General features: G+C 40.2%; 1 protein-coding gene across 2 annotated transcripts in view; it reads right to left on the reverse strand.

Moving 5' to 3' along the window:
* zfhx3.S (zinc finger homeobox 3 S homeolog) overlaps positions 1 to 19,393 on the reverse strand; it is a 78,765-nt gene extending 59,372 nt beyond the window's left edge. The window contains exons 1-2 of one of the 2 annotated variants that reach the window (XM_041561164.1): positions 18,992 to 19,393; positions 15,194 to 15,258 (exon numbers count right to left, since the gene is read on the reverse strand). The gene's annotated coding sequence lies outside the window, so the exon portion shown is untranslated. The remainder of the gene's footprint in view (positions 1 to 15,193; positions 15,259 to 18,991) is intronic. The other variant, XM_018260542.2, reaches the window with a different exon arrangement.
* Between the last annotated feature and the right edge of the window lie 2,278 nt (positions 19,394 to 21,671).

Below are 21,671 nucleotides of genomic sequence, written 5' to 3' on the forward strand. Positions count from 1 at the left end.
CTGCATGTATTGCCGATCGTACGATTTTCAGAGGGAGACTGTCACTAGCTTTGGTCGGACATAACTTTTTTTACGATTGCTGTCAGGGGCAGAACATCGGCTGATCTGTTCTTTTGTACTTTATTTGATTGGAATGGTTAGTGGCAGGTCAGGAGATGGGGAAGTCCAATCGTACGATGATTCGTACGAACGGATCTTTGTGTCTATGGCCAACTTTAGTGTATACCCCTATATATATGCTCAGATATGCAAACTAGGTGCTTAAGGCTGAGCTGCTTATTGCACCTCTTAGTTTCTGTACCATTGGCTGTCAAAATACAGTGGCTTTGTTCTAACCATTTGCTGCATATTTGTTAATTTATATGAATTAGACACAAACTTTTCACAACTCTCTCCACAACAAATGACAAGTTTTGAAATCAGAGCTGTCTGACATTTTTTTGATGTTGTACTACAACTGCCAACCCAAAAATTAAGTGTTATGGACAACAGCATCAAGCAGAGAATGTGTTTTAATTAAGTAAACACCAACCATCCATCAAGTCACATTTGATAAACGTGATCTTAGTGGTTTTTACGCAACATTGCACTGATGTGATCTACCATACAGGACAAGATCTACAGAAGGATCACAATGTCTATGTCTGAGTGGTTATGAACAGTTCTTGACATTGTGTGGTAGTGTTAATATAGCAATATAACCTTAGGACTACTAAGTATAGTTTTCTTCAAATTTCTCTATTACTAGGTACCGATTAAAACCAGTGTTCTTCAACTTCAATCCTGAAGAACCATTAACAGTTGAGTTTTAAGTTTTGTTCAAAATGGCAACTTTTACATAGTTCAAAGGCTGTATCCAAAAACAGCACCCATAACTATAGTTTTTTTTTTACTGTCATAGGTTTAATTTGATGTCCCTGTGCCCCAACAAAAGATTAATAATGAAAAATAAATCTGAGACCCCTTTACCTTGTATACAACCTGTGATGTCCATAGATGTGACTCTAGCTCCATTCTATGTCGCTCACTAAGCTGTGCTGCCTGTGTATGCCCATTCGGGACACACAGACAGGCATCACATACACTTCCTTTAGCCTGGAGGTGCTGCACTCTGGTGTAAGACACAGAGCACAGCAGAACCGCCAATGGGCAGGGGTTCAAGGGCTACCATAGCACTCTAGCAATTAGCCCCCCCCCACACACACACAACAATTGAGAAGTCTATTTCTGTAACACAGGATGTCAGACTTTGCTTTCTAGCTGTTCAGTGAACTACTATTACCTGCTTTTGATTTGTTAAGCTTACAACTAAAGGGCCACAAGTTTGCAGATATTGCTGTAACAGACAGCAGCATCAACATGAGGCCTGACATGCAGAAATGAACTGAAGGGGTTAATAAAAGTGGCCCACAGTGGAGCTGTTAAAGGTAATCAATACTTCTGAGATAATACTCCAGCCTCAGCCACAATATTGATTGCTGGGAATGATAAAACTGTTTATTAGGATTATTGCAAAGACCCTAATAAAATATAGAAACAAAAGCCTATATCACTCTACTTGGCAAGAAGTCAACCCCAGGATTGTAGGGGTGGCAACCCAACGTCACAATAAATGTTATTGCACCAGCAGTACAGCGGACAGCTGCAAGTTCATCAAGGGTCACTAAAGTTTCGACATGACTTCTTTTCCCTTATAACACCTGTTTGTATCATTGTCACTGTGATTAGGTTTAATTAGGACCTGGCGCAGGCTCTGCTCGCTCAGCTGGGGAACATCATTCCCTGCTTACAAAGAAGGAAATGCCAGCGGCTGTAGCTCTGCCCTCTGACTGCTAAACTCTTTCTGCAACTTCAAAGTAAATCATCAAGTTAAATGGAGATTCCTGAGAAAGGGAGAAGGAGGGGTGGAGAGAAAGGCAGAGGGGCACCCGAGGCAAAATAGGAGCAGCACCCAGCTGCAAAATCCCTGCCTCACCCTATCTCTGCAAGGGGCCCCACCTCAGCAAATGACAGTGGCGGGGTCAAAACCATCTCTGAACTAGAAAGTCAGTTCTGTAAAAAGAGGAATTTATCGAGAATGAATCAGCACTCTGGATAAGAGCTGACAGAAGATCTTTGGCAAATACATTTTAGTCATTAGGTATAATATGTATAAATGTGTAGGACAGGCCACATTCAGCAGCACTGAGTCTTTCCTCTGCCCAAATATGAAACATTCACAAGGGCTCGAAAATCACCATAGCCATCTCTCAGTGAGGAAACAGGCCCGCAAGGAAAAGACTAGAGCAGTTTCACTAAATCCCTCTTTGTCTCGGCGGTAATTAATATTATAATCCGTAGGCAAGATGCATTAAACCTCAGGGTAGCACACAGCTGGGAAACCCTCCCACTGACCGAGCGAAAGGACCTGCCAAGTCCCTGACTCTCAACTCCCCCCATAAATGAGATCATATTACAACACCCCCACCATTCTGCCCTTGTACACATGGCTCTGACCAGTCACTGAACAGATATTCTAGGCCGTCCACAAACATTGCCACCCATCAAATCTCTGCAAAGAAAGCGCAATTGAGTGAGTGACCTGTACATGTGAAAGTGTATTTGAAGCACATCAAAGCTTCCAGATTTCAAAAAAATGAGATGTATCCTTTGTTGTCTGGGGCGTCCCACTGCAAAAGAGGTGTCTGTGTGCAGGTGCCACAGAGATGGAAAGTGCAAGGAAGTGCCGAATATTTGTGGCAAAGTGCCTGTTTATGTGGTAGCCCCGGGCTCTCTGCTGCATTCCAAGGCTGTCTGTAATCCTGCCCACATCACTCCCAGGCACACAGCCAGCCATATCCAATCCCTAAACTTGTGGCCACCAATTGTGTTCTCCAAAATCTAAGCCCAAGAATAGGTCTGTGTCTTTAAACAAGGAAAAGGGCCACACGCTGCATGGGTCATTGTCAAAAAGTAGCCCGCTTTTTGCCCAGTGAAGCGAGTGTGGTGCTTCCATCCCTTTGCTACCTGCCCAAACCTGATCTGGTAAACCACAGTTTGCTTTCACTGATCTCTCAGTTCAGTCACTCCCCCTACAAAAGGACACGAACTTGGCTGTCGAGTCATCAGTGTGTCAGGAAGTGAGGCCTTTCTGGACGGCTCCCAAGTCATTTCCTAGACAGATAGCTCAGTCAGCCTGTATGAACAAACACTCTGCGCCATCCCAAATAACAATGCATGCAACACACAAGCACTGAAATTCACCACCTTAAATTATTATTCTCCATCCGTGGGTATTAAAATGTATGCAAGGACTGCATGACAGGTGAGAGAAGGGTTACTGGCTCCAAGCCCCATCTGATAAATACAGCTGCATTAAGAAACTCTCTCACTTTGAGATATGATGTCACTAACCTTTATTGATCCACAATCAGCGAGCACTGCTTATCTTTCTCTAATATACTAGCTTACTACCCTCAACTCTTGTTTAATACACTGATGGGCCACACAAATGCCTTCCAAATGTTATCCGACAGTGGGGCCTACCAGTAACTTGTTACAGCCCCAAACTAATGATTGTGGCATTTTAAGCATCTTAATGTTTCTGCACAGACAGAACATCTTTCTAAATAATCAATCCACATCATTAAGATTTACCTCGTTCACTAAAAATAGGTAATAAGGCTACAACCCGACAACAGAGGTTAAAGCAAATGTGCAGAGGACCCAAACATCTGTCCAGACTGAACATGCTGGACCTTTGCATGGAAAACAGCAGGATGCAAGATCAGGCAGAGCACTTGAAAGCTGCTGAAGAACAAGTGTAGGAATTATACCTCCCATTGATTTTCGCTCTGGGGTATTAGAAAAAACACAGCATTTACCAAGAGATTTTTTTCCCTGAAAGCTGACTGCTGACTCAATCCTAAACGAGACTTAAAAGAAGCTTATCAGACAAACAATCACTGGAGTACCGATCAGCCCAACCAACATTAGCTAGCTGATCCTGTTGTTCCATAAGGACATCTCAAAGAGGCTGCTGCCACCAAACTTCATAAGATAGAAGACAGTTAAGGGAGAATAACTCTAAAACATGTCCCTTGTCACTCATCTCCATCCCTTTTCTGTTCTCTGCCCCCAGGCTGAAGGTAGCTGCAAGCCTGTTGGTGAAGGAAGAGATTAGAAATATCGGCAGCTACTAAGTAAGACTTTAATTTACTGCTAGATCAATAGCTCTGGGAGTTCTATTGGCAAACTGTCTACATCTCTATTGACTCGCACAATTCCTGTTATCAATTTATCAAAAATCATCAGATATGGTTTAAATTAAACAAATAAGAAGCCAATGAGCTACTATGTGCCAAAATGCATTTGTCTAAAACAGGCCATTACATGGAATTAAAAGTTTCGGATTCTTTAAAATGGGCACGAGGAGCTGAGATTTTCTATGAAAAACTCTGTGATGCCACAATGATTAGAACATTTAAAATTTCCACTTTCTTGTGTCTGCAATACCTTGCACTGTATGTGCCAGTTAGTTTCAGTGGGTCTGTTGCAAAGATGTTTGCTTGTTCTTTTGAGACCTAAACAATCTGTACGCAGATGGGCAAAAGGATGAAAAATATAAAATAGGTGCTTATTGGGACAGAATGTACATTTCTCTGTGCTCTGTACTAACATGCTGCCAGACAAAAACAATAAAGCTCTAATGAGGAGGTGTGTGCTAATTAGTCCCCACATCTCTTCTTACCACATTACTTGATGCTGGTGGGCTTTCAACAGACCACTACCACAGATAAATGAAATGCACATACACAATTCTGCCTATACTTATGTATTACAGTAACAAGTCTAACAAAAACTTGTTTAAGGGGCAACATTATCAAGCTAAAAGGTTTTTCTTGTGTCTGAAAACAGTGAGCTGAGAAAATTAATTTATGAATTATTTTATTGAATTTTCCCCAAGCAGCCTGCATTTTTTCTGTCATATTTCATTAACTGCACAACCTCTCTTGTAAAGGGAGCAGAGACCACAATGTATTCTGAAAAATGAGGGGGGCTTGAATGCTATGGGAGCTCCCCCAAATGTTAAAGGAAAACTATACCCCCAAAATGAATACTTAAAGGAGAAGGAAAGCTACGGAGGCATTTTATTGCCAATAGATTAGCTGCAATAGTGCAAGCTAGAATGCTATATTTATTCTGTAGAATGTTTTACCATACCTGAGTTTAAAAGCTCTAGAAACTCTCTATTTGTTTAGAATAGGAGCTGCAGTATTAACATGGTGTGACATCACTTCCTGCCTAAGTCTCTCCCTGCTCTGAGCTCAGATTACAGTAGAGAAGGGAGGGGGAGGGGAAGAGGAGCAAACTGAGCATGCTCTTGCCCAGGGCAATGAGGTTTAAGCTGAAGGCAGGAAGTCTTATACAGAAGCCCATGTGTACACAATAGAAGGAAAGAAATGCAGTATTTCTTTTGACAGGGGACTCAGAGCAGCACTACTTTGGGGGTTTACTGCTATATTTAGATGGACCTTTCTGATAAGGCTTACTTAGTTTTAACCTTTCCTTCTCCTTTAAGCAATGCAATGGCACATACTACTAAAAAAGTATATTATTATGATAATGGTTCATTTACATGAAGCAGGGTTTTACACATGAGCTGTTTTACTCAGTATCTTTTAATAGAGACCTACATTGTTTGGGGGGTATAGTTTTCCTTTAAGTATAGCTGAGCCCTCCCACTCCTGAGCAGTCAAAGCAATATATTGGTCCCCAGTGGTTCTTACAAAGGGCCCACAACACTCACAGGGTGGGTGGGACACAATTTAGATGAGTGGGGCACCATGATTTCTGATGGCAACCCTGTGCAACATAAACAAATGGGAGTGCATTAAAACTATTTTCTATAGAATGTATCCATTTTAAAATTTGAATTTCCTTACTATGGGTCAAAAATATAATATTATGTATATATGTTTCTTGATAAACAGTACAGATTAAATCAGGTTAACAATGGCCAAAAAGATAACAATATAAAAAGGAAGAGAGGGAGAAGAGCTGCCAAGCATTCCCCCTTCCTAGATGGGTACATAAAATAAAATATAAAGGAGTAGAACCTTTCCTTCTGGCTGTTAAATTGCAATGCACACAAAAGGTTCAATGTACAGAATATGTCATTGAGTGCAGTTGTATTAGCTCATACACTGTAATGGCTCAGGGCCAGGGAAACTGGCACTGACCCAGCAGCACAAAATGACAGAGGACATCCATATGGATATTTGAGAGTGTTCATGCATAGCTATGTACATCTGAGTATGCTTCTCTGTTTACCTGTGTGGGTGTTACTGTATGCAATGGCCTTACTTCTTTCATTCAAGAGAAAATAGAATATGCACTGTGAAGCCCCCCAGTTATGGTAGAACTACAACTTCAGGCTGTAAGGGGTTCCTGGGAGTTGACATTTAACAACATCAGATGCACTAACTGCAATATTCTGTGCCAAAAAACTGAAAATATTACAAATCTGAGTAGTTCCAGAATGAAGACATTGTAGAATGCAGCCATTGTCGCAAAACACTGGTTAAAGAAATATTTTATTTGTGGCAGATGGCTATATCTGCTATACAGCGCAATGTCTGTCTTCCCATAATTACTGTTTGTGAATAAATCCCATAATTTAACTTCTTTCAGCCATATCACAGTGACAATGAAGCGTTTCCTTTTTATGGAGCAGGAGAATGGCTTTTAGCCAAGTCAGCTGTACGTTACTAAACAAACTTACTGTTATCTGAAACAAATTGCAACTCTTTGTGTATATGTACCATTAATTAAATTTAGCTTTACTCTCTAGTTATTTTAATTCTTGATAGCACAAGGTAGTAGCAGGTTTCTGTACCTGGCCTTCGATGAGGGCAAACCCCTCTTTCTATCAGGGCAGAGCCATTCCATGGGAGTGAGGTCACTAATCCTCCCCTAGGCAGCTTACAGACCTCCTTGTTAATGTTGGAAAGGAAGCTTGGATAAACATTAACCCCACAGGGAATCTGCAATCCCTTTTCACATTCAAACAGATTAATTGATGAAGTTTGATGGCACAGGGAGGGAACTGGGGCTGTTTACATTAATTTAACACACTTGTAAACAAATCAAAGCAAATAGTACGATTAGCGCCAAGTGCTCAAGGGAAAGGTGTTTGCGACAGGAAGGTGGCTAGCTGTAGGGTCAGACTACTTCAACCTGTTGCCAAACATTTTTAAATGCAAGTTCACAGGAGCAGCAGCCAAAAAGATGAGAAAGGGAATTCCTACTTTAAGATGATCACGGATACTTCAGCCAAAACAGACAAAAAGCATTTCTATTAACTTTGATTTTATACACCAAAACCTTCACATACAGTGTTGTTTCCATCCAATTATTAATGCCCACATCTGCTTTTCACAAGAATTCCAAACTTACTTGAGACTGCGTTCATTCAAGCACCATCATTTACCAATACCAATGTTACCAAAAATCCAAAGAAAAGAAAATGCGGCCAAGACAACAGTATCAGTCTCTAGTAAGCACTGCATACAACATTCATAAGGTACTTCAAGAATTGTGTACTACACAGGAGGGATTTTGTACCAAAAGTGTGAGTTTCTGGACTGAAATCTGGCCCACATGTGCAGGCAGGGACATGGATTTTGTTCACCAGTGGAAAAGCCACGGTATGTGACATTAGCCTGAGGGTGAAAGAGTTAATGTCACAACAAGGGGGGGGGGGGTGAAGATTTCTGTTATTTTGTCCTATTTGTTGTTTGCTTCACAATAAAAAAAAAACATCTTCAAAGTTGTAGGCATGTTCTGTAAATGAAACGGTGCAAACTCTCAAACAATCCATTTTAATTCCAGGTTGTGAGGCAACAAAACATGAAAAATACCAAAGGGGTGAAGACTTTTGCAAGGCACTGTAATATATGAAATGTAACCCCAACAGAAAATAAGATAATGCGATAAAAGTATGTTTAGTCCTTAGGTGAAAAAATGGCTCAGTATCCCACAGATGGTCAAAACATGCTGGGTTTTTTTCTTGCAATAAGCTACAATTTAATTTAATTTGGCTTTTTATTCAGCAGTTCTCCAGCAGTCTGGTTGCTAGGGTGCTAATGACCCTAGCAACCACACACTGATTTGAATAAGAGATGAATGTAAATAGGAGAGGGCCTGCCTTACAGAGCATTTGTTTTCAGATGGGCTTAGTGACCTCCATTTGAAAGTTGGAAAGAGTCAGAAGAAAAAGGCAAATAAACTATAAAAAATAAAGGGGAACCACCCCTTTTAGAAACAGCAAAGTCAAGTACAACTGGTAGCTTTGGATACAAGTAAATTACTTCTAAAGGAGTTTAGTGGCTTTTTATGCATGATCATGGATTATTATAGTGCATATATATTTTCTAGACCATGTGATGTGATTGCACTTTTTTGCCAGAAAGGAAGTAGATGCTATGTGTACACCACTGGGAAGAACTAAAGACCAGATGTCTAAACAGCACAACAGCATTCCAGTGGAATCACACAACTGTCTCCCGTGGGGCCAATAATATTGGAGTGTAGCGTATTTTAATCTTACAAAACATATGGCAGCATCAATAATCGTTGATCTGAAATGTTCATGTATAGCACTGATGGCTTCAATAGCTCTAACATAATTTTTAACCAGGAGAATTGTAGCTATAAGGCAGAACAAACAAAACCCATGCACTTTAATAAAATATACATTTAGGAAGTAGTGATGAGCGAAGTTTTGCAGCGGAAATGACGCCCGTAGACTCTTAATAGGTGAAAAAATTTATTGCGCAATTTGTCGTGCGTCAAAAAATATTTATTGCCCATAGACTTCAATGCATTTCGGCAAATTTTAGGCGAAATGGGTCAGATTCACCCATCACTAGTGGCAAGTACAGGGATCCTTTCATGCTCCTAAATAACATGCCAGAGGACACCAATGTATTGTGCAAACAGTATTCAGCACACATAAATGGCCAAAACCCTTTGCTCTCCATTTTGCGTGCAAACATCAGTTGGGTAAGGTGCAAAGTGCAATTTGCTTTCCGAGAAGTATAGCTACATACAGGGCAGATTATATATTTATTTATTTTTAAATTTCAAAGGTGAGGCATGACAAGGAAGCCTGGCGTCATCAAAAGTGAGAATGCATTCAGAAAAGCTCACTCCACTCAGGCTCTTTGATTCCCCACAATCCTGTTACTACAAGATTTTTTTTATGTTAATCAAACAGAAATTAGAGAGGAATGCAGAAGGACAGGTCTTTGTGGACAGCTGCATGTACCTGCAGTCTCCATTAACCCCTTCAGCTAAAGTTTTGTACAGCAACAAATGGATGCTTCTTGGATGTCCAATATTTTGTCAAGTCCAGAATTAGAACACAATAATATACAATATAAATGAAGATTAGTGTAGTATATATGAAAAATTGATGTAGGAAACAGTTGCAATAGACCCTTACTTAATACTACTTTTCTACAATGAAGCCTACTAAGCACTTCAAACCACTGCAGGCTCCAGTATAATGAACACATAATACCAATTACTCCAATTGTATAGGGGAAAGATGTCCTACTTCTACTTTTAACTAGGGTTTTAACTAGGGTTTAAGGTTACATATTGATTTCTTCCAAATATTTTGAAAATGTAATAAATTGCCTTAAAGTTATTTATAAATGTATTGCCAATTATAAGCAGTCATTTTTTTTAGCCATTTTTGCTATTTGCACTCACTCCTGGTTCTGACTTTTGAAGCAATGTAGCAGTAGTCCGTTCTTATCTATGTATGTTAATCAAGCTGGCTTCTGCAACATTACTTCAGGACCATTACTGCACAACTGTATGGTACTGTGTAAATAAATGATAATGCAGGTGACAACCAGACACTCTTTCATTAGCTACTGGCATTCAGACCCAGATATCAAACTGCCTCCTAACTTTAAACTACTTGATTATTCAATGCTACCTCAAACTGAACCTAGCTATAACAGAGCACATCATTCCACCTAAACAGCAGTGCTCCTCCTCCTTTTACCATTACTCTTACTATTAATGGCATGAGCATGAACTCTGTTGATCTGCCACTCTGTCCAGGGGTAATCTTTGACCATTCCCTATCATTCTCAACTCATATTATTGGCACTGTAGGAAACATTCTTTCAATCTCTTCTAAAAGAACAGATCCTACCCCGGAACATTATGTGGTCCAGTCCTAACACTTAAAAGCCAAGCAATGCCCAAAGCTATGTGTATTTTTTCCACCAGATATTTGTGCATGATGTTTATGTATCCAATTAGATGGTAAGCTCCATGGTGCAGGGATGCCTTTCCTATTATTGTGCTTACCACATCATGGCACCTAAACTGTATATTTATACTGTTATATTACACTTGTTTTCCCTGTGTGTACTTTTATATACACTAAAATTGGACAATGCTGCATTTCCTAGTACAAATATATATATATATATATATATATATATATATATATATATATATATATATATATATATATATATATATATATATATATATATATATATACACACACACACACACACACACACACACACACACATAGATACATTAATAAAAAAATTATAAAGTATACAGATTTCAAGAAATTACATATACAAATAGCTTTACATCATTTACATACAATTATACTGCACAGTACACCAAACACAGATAGGAAAAAAAGTGCTGCTACAGTGCTGTTCTAGAGAAATCCTTAGTAAATTAGCAGTATGGAAGCAGAGAATTATTTGTGTTAAAAACCATGAGCTGGTGATCTAGCAATTTCTTACGTATTTGTAAAGGTCCTCTTGTAATTTTATACTAATACAAGTTGTAAAGCATTCAAGATGAGGGTTATGTTGGCGTGTGTCCACCATTATGTGCATTTTAAAGAAATTGAAATGACAATAAAGCTACAATTTTGCCACTTTATTGTTCTGTGTTTCAGTACATGACTTACTTTATCTATGAAAGTGTTTCCAAATTCAGCTTGCAGTTACAGACTAAGCTATTTTTTTATGCCAAGCTACACAGGCACATATTTTTATGTGGTTCAGTCAACTTGCAGCCTACCTGCATGATCATGTGAGCCTGTACAGCCTCTTACAGAAGAAAAAAAACCTGACTAGTTGTTGACCCAATTATGCTATATATGGATATCACCCCTCCACCTCCACCACTACTTGGTCTGAGTGTGTCAGCTGTACGGATGTGCATAAAACCAAAGACGATCTTGAAAACCAGTTGGCTGGGTTCAATGCAGTGTAGCTGGAAAAAGCCGATGGTGGGTTATTAAATGTAAATGATATGATTGTGTAATGACTGAATATGACAGACTGAGTCTATTCAGCGACCGAGTCTGCATCTGAGACAAAAACAAAAAGAAACAAGCAGAAGGTACATTGCTAATGCTAGTATACAGATAAATCACAATCACACTTATGTATTTTTAGTTGGATGCTTGTTCCTTTCTGCATCAAAATATCCTGCCCAATGGAAAAGCCTGGAATATTCATAGAACGGTTGATGTAATCAGAATCTATCGTGGCTCCAGATGTGGGCATTAGTTATCATTTGTAGACATGATATGATTAAGAAATGGAACCACACAACAATAGGCATAAAAGGTATGATATTATAAGGACAGCAAATAGATCAACAATTTAAGCAAAGATTTAGCTCTCCAAAGATATAAAAATCCCTTGCATGATTGAAGGGAGAAAAGCAGTACCCCGGGAGTACATCTGGTGAAGAAATGCATATAATTCCATAAACATTATACTTATCAAGGTCAGAGTTAACTATTTTGCCCAATTTATTTGGAAACTACAACTCCTATGAAAGGTCCTTGGTGACTAGACACAGCTACAGCTATAACCGTCCTTAATGGGGAAAGGGGGGGGGGGTTATCATTTTGAGCAAGTAGTTCTAGGTACACTACAACAATCTATATCATGTAAAACCTGATGTGCCGCCACGTGACATAACACTAGTTGGGCTCTGTATTATAATCATTTAAAAGAGCTCTGCAGTACTGCCTCCAATATCTCTAACTGGAATATACGACTGAGCAGGGAACAATTTCAGATGAAAACTTGCTTAAAACCACCATTCCCCAAGCAATCCAGCAACGTTCTCTAGAACATTAGTCTGAGCATTTTAAATATATATAAAAAATATATATATTTACATTATGAATAAACGAGAACAGGCAAATACACCGAAGCCTATGCACCTTTGGCCTTTGGTCATACTTAGTCGCCATTCAATGCTGAAGAATAGGAAAATTAAACGCAATACATAAATGTCTTGATAAGAGAAAAATGTCTTTACAATTCTTTATATCTCTGAGGATATCAAGGTTTGCGGTATTGGTTACTTAAATAGCTCCAATGGCACAAAGCACACACACACAAGCCTTTATCATAACCACAGCATCGTCTCAGTCATGATTCCAAGACCAAAAAAAATCATCCCTTCCCTGTGCACTATAGTGGTAAGACATGCGTGCAAGTGGTTCTGTGGAGCCTCTTTCTCTTGCATTAAAGCTATATATTTTTAGCTTATAACTTGCAGATAGGGGGGGGGAGGATTCTGGGTACCCACACTCCCTCATTGGACACAAACATTCCTGCACCAATGATATGATATGATATATCGCTGGAGCTTCAGCTTCCCCCTGACAAACTATTCAGCCTGAATCTGCACTGATCCCAGCACAACACACTAAACAGCACAGAAGGCAAACCACAGCCCACTACATAGCAATATACAGGAGGTATGTCAACAAACCCATATAATGTTTTTTTTTAATATTCATTATGTGCAGACAATGCACTAAATTCAATCTGTACTGCTTGGTTTATATAGTTCAGGGGTAATGAAACAAAGATGAAACAAAAGATACAACCAATGTATGGACATCATATGGGAATCTGGGGGCACGCACGCAACATCTACTACAGTCACTCTATGGGCAGAACATTCTGCCTTTTGCCAAGAATAATGCAGCAATACCATGAAAACAGAGTCAGACCCTCCCTGCACAGCCACAGGCATGTACTACTTCTTCTCTAATCAGGCCTAATCTCACAAGTATTATTATTAAGATGCAACTCGATCAAGTCCAGTGATACTGAGGGGGGGGGGGGGTTGGCCAGGAGAGAGTGTTTCTGACTACTACATAAGAGTTATAGACTTTTAAAAAAAAATAAGAATTTATATATGTAGTGATATACAAATAACAAGGACAATGACAAGCCAGACAAGGAGGGTTCTCATAAGGCAATCAAAAAAGGAGTACATATGTGTTAAGATTCTGTACGAGTGGAAGGCATAAGGAAATTTAAAATGTTCACATCAGAATCCTCACGCGTCCACAAAACCTGGCAGACAGCAAGAACCAACTTTTTATTTATACTAATAAGGGTGTAAAGTCTGCATAGAGAAGCAATTAAAATGCAGACAATGAAACAAGAAATAGTAATGAGGGAAAAATTCCATCTGCATGAGAGGATGACCCCACCTTTCCCATCCCAGTGAAGTTTATTAAATATTATTTCCAATTGCTTCAGGATGCCCATAAAGTAAAGGTCTGTCATGCTAAAAAACAAATGAACTCTAACACATGCATCATGGTTAGATGGAAATGTCATATATCTGTCTACAAAGGAACAGAGTAGTAATTCTAAGCTAAAGCAATTCTTTTGCAAGTTTTGCAAGGTAAAGGCAGCTTTAAGAAAACCTCTCATTTTTAGCACGCTTCAACGGCCCACTACAAACATAATGAACTAAAGGGGTCAGCGCACAGCAAGCAGCTTACCTGCAGCCATAATAGGCCACACACAAGTCTTTTTACCTGCAGCTTTCCTCTCCTATATGCCTATGAGGTTTGAGGAAGCGATGCACATAATCCTCCAAGTGAAGTTAAAATGAGACAAATGCCTTTGTAGGACTTACATAGTAATAGTGCTGCATGGTGAATTGTGCCTTTAATTGCTGATGAAAAAAATTGTGTGGAACCTTTCATACCAGGCTTTTCTCCGTAACAATGTATTTGTACATATAAATTGATAATTGATGTCCTTCAGGTCTTGTTGCTGTGGAGACCAAAGCTCTATATCCCTAACTGGATATTCTCTGCAGGCAAAGGCGGGTTTAGGGAAAATATCGTCTAAGATTGGCTGCAGGGTGGTAGCCTCTGCACGCCTGACAACCTTTAAGCAAACCCTAGGTAAACGGTATATTCTGCTTCAAAAATATTAAAAAATAATAACAGCATATACAGCCCACTCCCCAAGTCCAGTCATAACAAATTCCGGCCGAACTATTAAAAATATTTTTTAACACCATTACTGACATACGGTATTTACCATAAGAATGATGAAAATGACTAACTCTCCCCCAAAAATAATACAAGAAAAGTATTAACCATAAAAGAAGTCTGGTGCATCAAGCAGATTCAGTATCACTGCAATACAGAGGAGGCATAATCAGATATCACAAGGTGTGAAAAACAATACAAAAGACACCGCAAACGTACAGAAAACACAGTACAGGCCCAACATGGGGGGAAAACACCTTATAAACATAGTTCAACAATATCTGGATTACAAACAATGCACTTCTCCTTTATAGGCTGAAAAATCTCCTGAGAAACTGACTGATTATAGCATGAGGCTTCCTCCCTTTTATTCATGGTTGATCGTCACAAAACCAGAAAATTATAGCCGTCACAGGTTAACAGGTAAAAAGAATAAGCAAGATAGAGTGTTGTAAGAACATAAAACTATAACAATAAGTATACACTTGAGGGTAACCTGAGAAGCACTCAAAGGGCACAAATGTGGTTTGTACACCCAGTACCCACTTGCAAAAAAACAAAACACCACTTTGTGTTCACCTCAGACAGCAAACCCTGCAGCCTGATTTCTGTAGGCAGAGAGCACACATGGGTCTCCAAAGCCCTTCAGTCAGAAAAATGCACCTTAGCTCAATTCTTCTGGAACAAAAGGCCGGCAGCAGAGGAGCACAGAGAGGTTACCCTAGGGTTTCGCAGCAAGCCAAAATGTCAACAGCGAGACACTTTCAGCCATCTCTGAATGCTGGGAGCTTAGAGAACGATGAACACAAAACTGTATGCTTAACTCACCCAGCTAGTGAGAGTCACATTCAGGCCACACTTCATTTGCAATGTTTGTGTTCTCTCTGCACAAACTGAAAGGGAGGAAGAAAAAAATAAAATACAAATGAAATAAGTCAAATAGTAACTCGAAAATAAAGTCTTACAAAAAAATAATAATGATAAAAAATGAAATGCAAAAATAGAACGCTGAATCCCCACTTTTCGTCTCTCTCAGCAGGAGACTGGCAGAGAGAGTCTCGATTTGCAGCTGAATTGAAAATTACACAATGTTTTCTCTCTCCTTTTTTTTGCCTCTCTGAAGAAAAGATTTAAGGAAAAATAAGCAGGGAGCAAATCAACAATCAGATGAGGGAAATTAATGGGATGAATTACAGTACATTCTGTCCACAGAATCAAATACCCCCCTAAACAAAACCTGAAGTTAGGCACACGCAAACCAGCAGTATGTGTAAATATGTTCACTAAAGTCATCGGAGGAAACAAATAAAAAGCACTAAACTGAAAATATGAGAGGAACGATGAAGATTTCAGATGATAAAAGGAACTCTGACAAAGAGACAGTTACGTTTATGAGGGGCAAAAAAACATACAATGTTGGGGAAAAAAGAGAATACTACATAAAAATGGCCCCAGACACTGCAGATTTTCAGATACTTAATATTTATTGGTGCTTTAAATCTAAAGACAACAGCTTTGTGTTTGACTTAATACTGACCCAGACAGAGCCTCTAATAGGCAGCATTACAGTCAGCCTGTAATGCTGAATTTTTAATGCAGCAATGGATTCTGTTACATAATAATTAAAAAAAAAAAGAGGGACACTTTTGAGGCCTAAATTGAATGTGGACATTTAAAAATGGTTACACCTTGACAACTTACTGTACTGAAGGACGTCACATTCCCAATAACACCACTGATCTGGCATATATAATGCGGTCATTTTCCAAAAAAAGAAAATGAGGAAGCTCTCCAAATGAAATGTATTTTTTTTTTTTTTGTTGCCAGCATTGTTTAGAAGGTGGAAGGAAAGGCATAAAAAGGTATGTTCTGAGGCCAAACCACAAGGCCTTAAAAGAGAGTACAGGCCAAAACTGTACAGTGTCTCCCCATGCAAGAAGAAAATAAGTGGAGATATGACTAAAAAAAAAAAAATCAACAAAGCAATGAGAACAGATCATAAATATAGAAAAATGCACCCAAATAATCAAGGGAGCATCTCCATACACTGTTCCTGATAACGTGAGAAGTGTGCACCGCTCCCCTCTCCTGAAACACCCCACATCTGTAAATCCATAATCACGGCAATGATTTTACAACTACAAACATGTGAAGTAACTGTAAAACCACAGAATCACAGTCGATTCCCCCCATGTAATAAAATTGTATCCCCTTGGGCACTATAGGCACAGATACATGATTATCAACTTTATTTAAAAAAAGGTAGAAAAAAAATCACTAAGTCACTTCACTGTACAGTCATATTACAATAAATCTGTAAGCCAAAATTTAAAAAATCGGGGGCAAGGGTTGGGCTTATTCAGTTATAAGATAGAAAATACTTTCCATTTTCTTATGCTAACAAATTATTATTTAAATGCCTTTTTTTCCTCTCATGTTGTATCAACAGGAATAACTGGTCTGGTGTGATGGGCAGCATATTCAAAACTGCTTTGTAATATGAGCTGCAGACCTAACCTTATTTGCCTGAATTCAATAGGGTTTTTGCTGGTTTTGTTTTAGCTAAGCTTTAGAGCAAATACTTTACAGGCAGGTCGCAATCTGTAACACAAGAGAAAGGGAAACAGTGAAAAATTAAAAAAAAAAAAAAGGTGGGGGATACACAACATAAAGGAGGGTGGATGGGGCAAGAAAGATGAAAAAGCAAAATAACAAAACTGAAGCAGCTGGTATTCCTTTCTATTATTCTTTGCGCTATTGTCGCCTCTCTTAACATACGAGCTGACCCCGTTTGTCGGACAGCTTTTATGCCTCTCATTCCAGGATTCCCGCACCTTCCTTCACAGTCTCGAACTTGATGTGACCCTAAGGAGGCAAATCACTGAGCCCCCAGGAAAATAATTCCAAATAAAGCAGGGGTACATAGAGATACAGGTTGTACACTAAGCAGGAGGAAGATGGGCCTGTCAACTGAAAACTACTAAAACACAAAAAGCCTTCAGCCATTGTTGTAGATTCTTGACTTAAAAAAAAATAAAATGTTTATAAAATCTACATGATTTATGGTAAAAGGAAGAGTGATAATATATTTAAAAAAATGAAATACAAGACAGAAAAACAGATTCAGAAAATATTTTCTAGAAAATTAAAATGAATTGGAACAAAGAAAAATAAAAAGATAGCAAGACAGTGAATGTATAGGTAGCATGCAATTTTCTATTAATAGAGTAAAGCAAGATGGAGTGGCTGAAAAATGAAAGATTCCAGTGACCCATCTGAAGAAGTGAGGGTGTTCAGCAACAATGCCTGCTCACCCTATATTGCAATTCTCTCACTTGAACTAACTGCCAAAATATCTGGAAATATTTTGGAGGTCAACTATGCAGAGAGTTTTAGCTAGATCCATGACCCCAGCATGGGCTAAAGTGACCTAGCTATAAAAGAAAGGCTGAAAGGGAAATAGACACTCATACTCAGATTGCATATTATACCCCTGTACATACTCAGTGCTAATTGTATTCATGCTGGCTTATCTTTGAGCACCACATAATAGGCAAAGTAATTCTGAACACAAATGGAAAGGATGAAAAAAAAGAGAGAGAAAATAAAAAAGTAACATACCCACAAATATTCTACTATAAAGCAAATCCAGGCATGGACAGAGAAGAAAATAGCCCTTAGAGCTCTCATTGTACAGGAAATTAAAAAAAAAAAATAAGGATATTGATTATGGAAGTATGTTGTTGATTATATCCCATCCTACCACCCTCCCAAATAATTGATTTAAAAATAAAAATGAGGGGATATGATATATGATTAAAAAAAAAAAAGAGGACACACACTTTGCAAGAAAACAAGAGATTTGAGTAGAGAAAGCCCTCTATTCTGGTATATACTTACTAAGAGAGATGTGGGGAGCAGGGATCCTGCATTGACGTGTCAAAGCAATGTATTACTCTGCCTCTACACTTTGCATGTGAGCTGATGAGCCTAACCCCAACGGCGTCCATGTACACATGCCATACACAGTAGGTGAGTAAAAAAGTAATTATTCCACAATAATTGATATACTGGGGCTTAAGATGTGCTAAAAGACAATCAGGCGGGGAGCAGAGCCCAAGAAACGGTGCTCACATCGCCCCACATTGTACAGAACACACGGTGACAATGACAGAACAGCAAGTACGTAGGACACAATCAGAACTGAGCGCAGCAGATGACAAGCCATCCAGGAATAACCCTAAGAGCCACATGGACTGAGTGCACAATGTAGGGCGGCCGGGCTACAATAAGCTCTTTCTGTCTCTCTATAAATATATATAAATCTCTCTCGCTTCGCACACACGCAGCTATCCAGGAGAGTAGGTCTGTGTGTAGTAGTAGCACGATTGACTGGAGAAGAAGCTGCAGCCGACACACATATACAGAGTGTCACACAGCAGTCTCCTGCATGGATCTCTACTGTACAGCAGCTGTACACCTTTAGTCCCTCGGACATATTCAAATCGCCCTGTCACACCGAATCCGGACCATAACAGGTCAGTACCCCTTCTGTGTCCCCAAGTTTTGAGGGGGGTCCCGGGGGAACCCCACTTGGGATTGTAGGCAGGCAAAGTTGTCACTTACATGGGCTCGGGCTGAGGGCTCTCGGGCGCTGCGTCCTCGGCGCGCTTCGGCACAGCGCCGCTCGGCTCGGCTTGGGTTAGTCCGCTCCGGCTCGGCTCGGGGTCCCATGAAGCCGCTCGGGTTCAGCCCCGAAGCGGTGAAAGGCGGGCAGCGGGCTCCGGAGGGCAACCCGGGCACACAGGCAGCGGGGAGAAGCTCCGGACACCAGGAGCCCGCACTCACATCTGATGGTCGCCAAGAAAAAAAGTCTTTGGATCTTTATTCTGCTAATTAGTTTCCTGCAAAAAATGGCTGATTAATTCAGTGCGCATGTGCTTCATTACACAGGCACGACGGGAAGGGCTAATTACCAGCGCCTGGATCAATGAGATTCAGAGGGGAGAGGAGAGGGGGGAGAGAGGGACAGGGGAGGAGAGGAGAGGGGCTGGGGGAGAAACAGGGACAGGGGAGGAGAGGGGATAGGGGAGAGGAACAAATGAGTGGGGATGGGGGAACAGTGCACAGGAATGGAACTTGAGGCTACAGGAATGGGCTGGGGCACAGGAATAGGGCATAGGGGGCACAGGAATAGCACAGAGGGGGCACAGGAATAGCACAGAGGGGGCACAGGAATAGTCCTGCTGAGGGAGGCACACGAACAGGGCTGGGGGAAGGGCGAAACTCAAAGCAACTGGGGAAGAGAAAAGGAAAGGGGTGCAGAATATATGATTTGGGGGTGACAAGGCCAGCTGCCACTACATCTCAGGGAGGGGCGCATAACTGATTTTGGCTTCACTTGCTTAGCAGTGGGGTCTGGGAGAAGTGGATGGGAAAACAATAGAAAGTTTATGTAGACCTTTTGCCATCCCTGTCCTACATCCCTCAGTCTTATATGTACTGTACTGAAAGTAATGGCACCAGTCACACACGTACTTATACTTATACACTGTGGGGCTCAGTGGCCGGGTGAGGGCACGGGGAGGGACACCCTAATGAATATACACTGTGGGTCTCAGTGGCACGGCGGAGGGACACCCTAATGAATGGCGGCCGAGGGGATATAGGGCAAAGGGCTGGTGTAATGCTGACAAGTGTCTCCTCTAGACAAAGCCCTGTTTCATGAGTACAACTGTAGCCTGCCCGTGAAGTAACACGGCTGACTTATTTGGGGTCAGTGTTTCATGTTTTTGTCGGTGTGAGGAAACCTTGAGCAAACTCTTTCATCAGCTCGCCCCTTGGCTTAGTGGACAAACAGTGGAAAAGTTGCGCCAAGTATCTAAGTGCCAACCGAGGCTGCATAGAATTTGGGGAGGGGCAGAATGCGCCGAGAGAGGGGCAAAGGGGAGTTGTCAGCACTGACCCCGAGCTATTATTGTAGGGACTGATTTTGTTTGGCCGAGCACCCAGGGACACAAATAATCAGCAGGTCCCACCCTCCGCCACCTGCACAATCAGGAGCCCGAGCCTCTCCATCCCGACTCGGAAACTTGATGCAGACACAGGGGAAGGAGCGGAGCCTGTCGGCTGTACAGTGTAGTGTGTGTGTGTTTATGTCGCTGTGTGTGTGCGACAATCCGACAACATTTTGTATTGTTCTCTTGTGTGTGTGTGCGCCAAACTTGTGTATACCCATTGTGACTGGCACACATGAAAAGTAGCGAGTGGAGGCCCCTGGTCTTACCCACAAAGAAGGGCACCAGCTTCCTGCCGTTTATGTTTTGCAAGAGGTGGGGGGCTACACCTTTCCAGGTAAGAAGTTCATCAGCCGCCACCCCCTCCTACCATGGCATTGTTATATGAATTGCCTACAACTACATTGAAAACCATCCTTCTCTGTGTGTGTGTATATACACGTAACATTCCCGAAAACATGTTGTGCAACGCTTGCACCTTTCTGTTACTCAATAGATCTTACAGGTGAACTACTCATTATTTCTGCTTCTGCCACCTCAATACTAAAAACTGATACCAGGAGACAGAAATATATATATATATATATATATATATATATATATATATATATTCTCTATAGTTCCATATCTGCATGTGCACATATTAGCCTCCTTTTCTTGTTTGTATTGAATTCACCTGTATAAAAGAGTTATTGTTGAAATATGATTCTGTGTGTATATGTATATATGTGTGTGTGTTTATATATATATATATATAGGATATAACAAATAGGTTATATCATATGTAATCAGATATATAGAAATTGTATATAATGTATGTAGATGATGTACTATAAAGCACATATATATATACACACACATACGTGTGTGTGTGTTTGTGTGTGTATATATATATATATGATATAACCTATTTCTTATATATATATATATATATATATATATATATATATATATATATATATATATATAAGAAATAGGTTATATCATATGTAATCAGATATATAGATGATGTACTATAAAGCATAACATGTTTTTTAAATGTAAAAGTGCCATGCATGCTGTGCTTGCTTCCTGCGTTGAATTCATTGGAAATATAAGCCTGTGGATTGGAAGTCCAATATACAACTAACTAAATGTGACCTGACCTCCTTACTTCACTCACCTGTCTCTCCCTCCTTCCTTTTTCCAGACCGTCTCCTCTGGCCCCTCACACTCTCTGTCTTCTAGAGAGCAGGCACCAATACTTTGCACCTCTGTACTAAGGATTGGAGCCAGGCTTGGGATGTCAG

The sequence above is a fragment of the Xenopus laevis genome, chromosome 4S, assembly GCF_017654675.1.
Source record: "Xenopus laevis strain J_2021 chromosome 4S, Xenopus_laevis_v10.1, whole genome shotgun sequence".
In the NCBI taxonomy this organism is placed as follows: domain Eukaryota; kingdom Metazoa; phylum Chordata; class Amphibia; order Anura; family Pipidae; genus Xenopus; species Xenopus laevis.